Source organism: Mauremys reevesii, linkage group 3 (assembly GCF_016161935.1).
Source record: "Mauremys reevesii isolate NIE-2019 linkage group 3, ASM1616193v1, whole genome shotgun sequence".
NCBI classification, from domain to species: Eukaryota; Metazoa; Chordata; order Testudines; family Geoemydidae; genus Mauremys; species Mauremys reevesii.
The window spans coordinates 197,563,182-197,571,600 of record NC_052625.1 but is presented as its reverse complement, the minus strand read 5'-3'; the positions used below and the strand labels follow the sequence as shown (position 1 = coordinate 197,571,600).

At 42.8% G+C, this 8,419-nt stretch overlaps 1 long non-coding RNA gene across 6 annotated transcripts; it reads right to left on the bottom strand.

Annotated features, from left to right (window-relative positions):
* Positions 1-1,285: 1,285 nt before the first annotated feature.
* LOC120401792 lies at positions 1,286-7,420 on the bottom strand. 6 transcript variants are annotated; one of them, XR_005596735.1, is made up of 5 exons: positions 7,205-7,420; positions 6,178-6,258; positions 4,766-4,869; positions 3,281-3,407; positions 1,286-1,492 (listed from the first exon to the last, which is right to left on the bottom strand). It is a non-coding gene; the product is annotated as an uncharacterized LOC120401792 (long non-coding RNA). The 6 variants fall into 6 exon arrangements; XR_005596737.1 differs by lacking the exon at positions 6,178-6,258 and having other exon boundaries at positions 7,205-7,399; XR_005596733.1 differs by lacking the exons at positions 6,178-6,258; positions 7,205-7,420 and adding an exon at positions 5,686-5,826.
* Positions 7,421-8,419: the final 999 nt, after the last annotated feature.

Below are 8,419 nucleotides of genomic sequence, written 5' to 3'. Positions count from 1 at the left end.
CAATAATAGTCAAAAGTACAGACACAAAATTGTTGATGTGCCAACCTTGGTGCAGGCAATGGTGCCTGCTGGTGCTAATAGGATGACCAGACAGCAAGTGTGAAAAATCGAAATGGGGTGGTAATAGGAGCCTATATAAGAAAAAGACTCCAAAATTGGGACTGTCCCTATAAAATAGGGACATCTGGTCACCCTAGGTGCTAAGCACCTCTCAGGGTTCATCTCACCCACATGATTCAGGTAGGAGAGAAGGAGAAGTGGTTGGGCTTACACTCTGCCTAGGAAAATGTAAGAAAAGTTTGAAAGGTTCTAGGATGAATGTCAAGATTAGAGGGCTGCTTGCTCCTCTGTCCCCTTGCTGGTCTCTGAATGTCCACCTGAGGCATTAGGCACTGACCTGTCTTGGGGTGGAATTTCACAAGTCTCCCACTCTCAGAATATGTCTACCCTACAATCAGAAGTGTGACTGCAGCACATGGACACACACCGGAACTAGCCAGCTGAGGTACTGTCAGGGTTCCCTCATCACTCTGAACTCTAGGGTACAGATGTGGGGACCCTCATGAAAGACCCCTTAAGCTTATTTCTACCAACTTAGGTTAAAAACTTCCCCAAGGCACAAATTTCTGATGCATGGTGCAATGGCTCAGGTTCGTTTCGGGGAACCTTTGGAGTAGGATCAGATATGGCCAATTGGATATCTTGTGACAAGCTGAAATAACTGAAACCTTTTTCTTTTGTTCTCATCGCTTTATGAACAATCTTGTGCTTGAGTTTGATCTTACTTACACCAGTTTACATGAGCATAGCTACAATGACTTCAGTAGAGTTACTCCTGATTTACAGCCCTCACTGTAAAAGGAAGGAGAATTAGGGCTCAGAGCCTAAAAGAAGCTTGGCCTGATTTCCTCTGTTCTCTTCAGTTTTGACTATGATGTTTCAGAGCAGAGGGTAGGGCTGGTGAATGGAGCACTGTGGTGAAAATTACACACTGTACAGTCAAGCTGGGACTGAACCCAGCTCCTCTGATACCATAAACTGAAAGGATTTGTAACAATTGTAAGAAATAAAGATCTACCCTTAGGAACTCAATGGAACCTACAGAGATGTGTGGGCCATTGTTTATAAATACCCGTGTGTGGTATTAACATATGATAGGGATTTTTTTTAGGGTGATTTATTGTATTTTTAATTGTAAAAAATATAAACCAGATGATTTCTAAAGGAGAATGATAGAAGCAGCTCCCTTGCCTCCCATCCACATACACACACTTCAGCATGATGATCTCACACCAACTTGCTTTTATTAAAAGGAGAGTGACAAATCTTATATGGGTGATGCAAAGGCTCCCTTCTGGAATTTCTCCAGCTCACAAGGGTTTTCCTTGATGATCTGGACAGCACTTCAAGGTTCCATTGAGGCAGGATCTGATGATTTTAGAAGCAAGTGGCTGTCTGCCAAATTCCCAGAGACAATCAGTCAAACTATTGCCTGTACATAGAAAAGAGAATCAAATTCTTTGATGTCTTCCTATAGAACAAGAATAATACAATGTTCTATTTCAAATCAAATGGCATGGGAGGAATTGCCCATTCACTGAAAGTTGAGTGAACAGCTTCTTGGTTAACTCCACCACAGGGAATCCATTGTCCACATTGCAACATTCTGTTAGCGTTTCAAAATGGATAGTTATAGGTATATAAATGGGTGAATTGGCTGCCTACAAAGATTATACTCTAGAAAAGAACGACTCACATCCATGTACAGTTGTTCTATCAAACACACCTTGTCCACAGCTGAAGCTAAAATGAGACATCATTATTTAGGTGATAGATCACTAACTCTGAAAGAACGCAGGGAAACTTTAATTCTGCCTGAGGCCTGACTCTGTTCTGGAAGCAGTCCAATGCTAATAGCCCTGCCTCCTGAGAGCAGGGATCTCTGGGCATGCTCAGTGAATTGGCCAGCAGATCAGCAATGCAGTTGGTAGCATGCTAGATCCTGGCTCCCACTCTGGAAGCCCAAGGACCTCCCAGCATCACATCTCTTCTTCCCAATCACCTTCTCTGGTGATTTAGTTGGTGGGAAAGTCTCTTATCCTCCTGACTTTTTCTCTAGAACCTGTTCCTGCCGCAACTTTAATTTGACAAGCAGAACAGCCTGTCATAAACAGATAGTTAAGGGTTAAAGTCTGTGTTACCTGTAAAGGGTTAACATGCAGTACCTGGTGACCACCTGACCAAAGGACCAATCAGAGATGAGATAATTTCAAATCTCTGTGGAGGGAAGCCTTTGTCTGTGTTCTTTGTGAGAGTTCTCTTTTTGAATCTAAGAGAGACAGTCATGTCTCCAAGTTCTCCTGGAGTAGTTTCTACTAATTAATAGTGAGTATTAATTAGGAAGGCGAATTAGTCTTATGATTTGTTTTCTACATTTGCAATTGGGTGTTTGCTAAAGGAAATGCTTTATTCCTGTTTGCTGATATTGCTTTTTACTGAGAAAGGGGGAGAGGGGATTCTCTCCAGAGATTAATAAGGTTATACCCTATGAGTGTCCAGCTTGGGCTCATAGAGATTCTGTATTTTCTTTTTGTTCTCTTAATAAATTCTTTTCTTTTCTTTGGACTTGGTAAATTCCTTCTTCTGTGGAAATTCAGGGGAAGGTGAGGGGGGAAGAGACAGTTCCTCCTGGGTTTGATTCAGGCAGTTGAATCAGAAATCTCCCCAGAGTGGCTAGGGGAGAGGGAGGGGGAAGGTTCCTCCTCTGTGAGTGGATCTGTGTTCCCAGGGAGTGTCTTTGAAGGAAGACAGGGGGGAACAGGGGTGTCCCGGCCCACGGAATTGACCGGGTGGTGGCAGCCGAAGGGGAGACCTACCCTAGGATTTTGGGGTGGGGGGAAGACATGCTGGTCCTCACTTTGAAACCGCCCAGTTTCAAGTGAGGGTTCAGACCAGGACACAGCCTTTATAATTTATTGCACATACAGTTGGAAACAAACAGAATAGGAATAGAAAGGGTTGCAGATTTGCAAGGTGGCCGAATTAACTTTAGAGAGGAACCTTCATGCTTAAAACATTCAAATTCTTCTGAACAATATAAACATTGAAATCCCCAAGATTCTTATAATTACCTCCCCTGGTCTTCAAAAGGGGGGGAAATAAAGGGCTCAGAGCTGAGCTGCTTTAAGGATGGAAGGATTCATCGGCTCTTAAATAGAAAGAGAGTAATGAACAGTTCTGTTCACACTGCAGGGTTTCCCTTGAGGAATGTTGCGCTTACTTTATACAGCAATGGCCAATTGGAATGCATTTGTCAAAGTATGTAGAAGTGGTGTCACATTGCCAAAAGTGGCAGGAACCCCCACGGCGTTTACATCCCCTCGAGGTCACCAAGGCCTGGGAGAATCCTGAGGGGAAAAAAAAGAGTCTTAATTTTCATTCTGCAGAGCAGGTAAATAAGGGCTGTGATTCTAGGGGGGATGCCAGGCATTTCCCATTCACTGAGACCAGGCCAAGTCAGCCCCAATATCTCCAAGTGTAAAAGTTTATTGCAGTGTTAATACTATTTAAATGGTTGTAGTTCTCTCCAAGTTCAATGGTAGCCTCTAAGAAGAGAATGGAGCGATTTAATTAAAAAGGGGCACTGAGTCTCCATCTGGAAATTTTAGAACCATAGCTCTGAGCACAGGCATCCTTTGCTGCCCCATGCCTTTAAGGGATGGTAAGCAAGGGGCTGCCTGCATTATTAACTTCCCTTTGTGGATGGGATTTGGTTTTGATTCCCTCTGGCTCTAACAGTGATGTGCTATGTGGTATCATCGTGAATATTTGATTAAGTAGGGTTGACTGGCTTAGTGTTGGGTTGGATAACTATAACTTTCTGGAAGAGAGGAGCATGAAAAAGTCCATTCGGGTTTGAATTATTGCCTGTCTGTGATACTGGGCTCAAATTTTCTTTGCAAAATTCACTCGGGGATAGTTTCTTTCTAATTGCCAATGTTTGGTTTTACCTGATTGGCCTGTTATTTTAAAAGGGCAGCCCAAATGTGCACAGCCAAAGCTTTTAGAATATTTAGTTTAGAAGCTTTGTTGTGTGTTCACAAATTTATCTACAACCAACTGGTAGAAACTGAAACCCTAAATGATTCATTGTCATGTCTGCAAACACTGTCCCACCCCCCGAGATGATATTATTTCTCATAAAAAAGCTAAGTACGGTTTTGAGATCCAGTGGGGCTAAGAGATAGATGTGAGTGGCTGCCATTTTCTAGATCTGGGTTCTATTCCCAGCAGTATAACATCTCAGTGGGAAATGAAGCCTGATTTATAATAAGTCAGATTGTGAAAGGCACAGAATTATTAACACTAAGAAACAGCAGAAGTTATAATTTAAGACATGGTCTCCTGACTCTTAGCTCTATGCACCATCTCCGAAACCCACCAGTATATAAGGGGTTGGCCAGACTACATTTGTCAGCATTCCATCCATACGTTCAGTACTGTGATTGCCCGTTATAAGAAGAGCACATGCTGTGCAGATAGAATGTGAGGTAGCTTACACAGCAAGCCTCAGCAAGATCTGAGGAAAACACTGAGAGGACGTGGATTTTGTTTTGAGTGGTCATAATTCAGTCAAATCTCAATGGTTGTTCTTGGGGACAGGCCCTAGAGTTCATAAGAAAAAGTTAGAATTTTTTTTCTAATGGAATGCACCAGACAGCCAGATATCCCTCTGCATCACTGATTGTTTTCCCTGACATCTTACCTGGTGCATCCATGAGCACCAAGAAGACAACAGCAAAGAGCAAGTAAAATATCTTCATGGCTGAAGGTTGGCTGGGAACTCAGAGTCACTGGAGAGAAGAGACACTGAGACAGAGAGGAGACAGAGAACACTAGGACACTGGGGATTATGACATGCTGACCTGTATAAACATTGCTATAATCTAAATGACATTTTTGATATGTGTTCTTTTAAGAAGAGATGTTTTTTAAATAATTTTAATTAACCAATGGCTTACATTAGCTTTCTCATGGAAATCACTTTTTCCTTAGCCAAAGTACAGACATTTATCACACATTATGTATTTTATTGCCCAAAATAGAATTAAAAGCAATTAAGAAATTACATAAAGTTAAAGAAAGGTGGTTGGATGTTCATGTTTATGAAATTTCTAAAAATGAATTCATCATGTGATGTTTCCATTTACAAAGAAATAATAAATCACATCAATTCATTTAGGGTTTTATCACAGTCTTATTATTTAGGAAAACTTGATACTGGTTCTATAGCTACCCTCGGGAGATGACTTTGCTACCAACATTGAAGTAGGAATGTTTAAATTCCAATTCTTGTTCATTTCGGATCAGCCTGTTCACCAATGGAATTATGGAAGTGCCTGTGTCATTGCAACCAAAGAACTCTAACATTAGATTTTTTAAACTCAGACAGATTACTTAAGTACTAAGACTGACAAATTAGCTAGTTATTACATATTAAACCCCAGAAACACCATGCAGATCATGATTTAATCAGCGGTTCTCAACCTTTTTTCAGTCTTGTCCAATATTAGCATTTATTTTAACTGCACCTGCCCTCCACTCTTTTACAGTAGCGAGATGGATTCTGCCACCTAGTTGTGGGAAGGTGCTTGTGGTATCAGGTGGCCTTTTCAAAGCACTTACATCAACAGTCAGAAAGTTTTCAGGGCCATATTTCTTAATTTCAGCCTAGAAGCCTGCTAGTGGGTATTGTGACCCTATTGTGACCCCATGTGCCAAGTCACAATGTCACTCACGCATGGGGCTGCAAATGTGTAGTCATGACGACGGGCCATATTTAAGTGAATGGCCTTGTTACCTGGCACCTAGGTGCACAACACCACTCACTCAAATTTGGCCTGGCCACCCTCAATGTCACTCAAATTTGGCCCGATGCCTCTCCATCCTGATGGGAAAGGGCAGCCGGTCCAAAGTTGCATGAGTGATGTTGTGACACTGTGTAATTACTGAATTACTAGAAGGCTCGATGCTACCCTTCCCCCTGGCTGAGAACCTCTCATTGCAACCATTCCAGCCTCTCTGGAATTTTACCAGTAACCTTCGGTCTTTGGCCACTTTCACTAAATATTCAAAGTTCACTAAATACTGAAATAGTGGAAACAGTGTTTCACTTACCAGCCAATTCAAAGCTTCTTCCTCTTTCTGTCCAAGTGTGTGGGGGGGAGTTATCACACATTTACATGCTTTAACACAGTACTTAAAGCAATTAAGAAATTACAGAAAGAAGAAGAAAGATGGTTAGATTATTCTGTTTATGATATTTCCTCCACTCATAGCGCTGGAGAAGGGAGCCGGCCCCGCCCCTCGTTATTTGTACTGGTGTTTGCAGAGCCCAGGGATGACAGTGCTTGGAAGCACTTCATTAGCGCTAAGAAGGCTCCTGTCCCATGCGGCTACATCCCCTCTTCCTGCATCTCTCCTTCTTTTCTCTCCTTTTCTCTATGTCACCCTTATTTCTGCCTCTCTTCATTACTCTCCATCCGTCCTCTTATCTTTCCCTTAACTCCTCCTCTGTCTCCCCTGTCCCTTCTCTCCCTGAACTCTTCCCCTTTCAGTCTTCACCTTAACCCCTATCTCTGTCTCTTTCTTGTGTGTTGTTTCTTTTTTCTCTCTCCACACCTTTCCTCACCTCCCCTACCTTCTCCATCATTTACATCCCCCTTTCTCGCTGTCCTCATCCCTTCCTCTGGAAATCCTCCCAAACTGTACTTCCTACAGCCTTAAGGTTAGTTTATCAAGGGGTGATTAACTGCCACAGGACTGCAGGGGGACACACACTGGACATTCGAATAAGTAGGATTTGTGGATAAAAGGAATTTAGGTAACTGGAATTATCCTGTAGATGGTTTTAACTCAGATAGCTTTAAAATAACCAACTTTTCACTAGAATAAACATAATGAGTGTAGTTTTGCTACTTCTCCATTCAAACTAGCAAGAAGGCATGTTCTCCAGCTCAGCCTCACAGAAACCCAAGAGGTTCTTCGAGATACCTAGAACATTCATTCAGGTAGCTCATTCACTCAAGGGGTTATGACAGCTGTGTTCTTCTTCTATTTCTGGATCTCACAGCCGTCTCCCTAGACAGGACTTTAAAGAAAGAATTAACAGGGTTATTATCAGAGAAGTGACTATAGTAGTTACCAGACGGGGGCGCTCCCAGTAGCCAGGTGATGACAGTCCTGCTCACTGTCTCTCTCGTCCTGATAGTTTAGCTTCAGGGAGTGTTGCTTAGACCAAAACTCCCAGCTTTATATATTTTGGTAAAGCTGCTGTCGGCCAATCCGAAAGTCACTTCTGCTTCTGGGGAAGATTTGAAATATCCAACCACATTCTGGACGTTGGAATTCTTGCAACTCTGTCTCTGGAAAATTCCATGGTCTTTGCACAAAACATCTTGTGCCATGCCAGATGGTGTAAGACACGTTAGGCCACCAAGGTTTGTACAAAACATCTTGGGACATATAACGAACACCAGGTAGTTTAGCTCTAAGCAGCAACTTATTTCTGCAGGCCAGTTCCCTGGGATGGCCCTGCAGTGTGATGCTTGGCCAACTTGACATGACTCCCTGTCAAACCCTCAGTCTTAACAATAATAGTCAAAAGTATAGACACAAATTGCTGATGTGTCAAGCCTGGTGAAGATAGTGGTGCCGGCTGGTGCTCTCTCAGGGTTCGACTCGTTCACATGATTCAGGCAGGAGAGAAGGAGAAGTGGTTGAGCTTACAGTCTGCCTAGGAAAATGTAAGAAAAATGCGAGAAAGGGTTCTATGATAGATGTCAAGACACAGGGCTCTTTGCACCTCTGTCCTCTCACTGGTTTCTGGATGTCCCCCTTAGGCACAAGGGTTGGGTACTAACCTGTCCTGGGCTGGAATTTCAAAAGTCTCCCACTCTCAGGATATGTCTACGCTGCAATCAGAAGTGTCACTGCAGCACACAGACAAACACCAGAATTAGCTTTGATCTAGCTAGCTAAGGTACCAATAGCAGTGGTGCCATGGAGACACAGGCTAGCAACTCGAATATATCTGCAGGGTCCCAGGAGAACTTTTACAGCTCTTGCTTCTGTTCAAGCTGCTGGGGCTTCACTGCTATTGTTATGCCAGACAGCTAGATAAAGCTAACTCAGGTACGTCTAAACAGGGTGCAGACACACCTCTGCCTGCAATGAAGACATACCCTATGACCAGGATTTGGGTACAACACCCCTTCTATGCCAACCACTTGTTACCATACAGGTTGGTCAGGCTTGTGCTTCTTGCCTTTGATAGCTTGTGACAAGAGCTATACAGTGACAAACAACCTTCTGAGAACACATTGGTTTATTTAGCTAATGGAACAAAGCATTCGAGAAA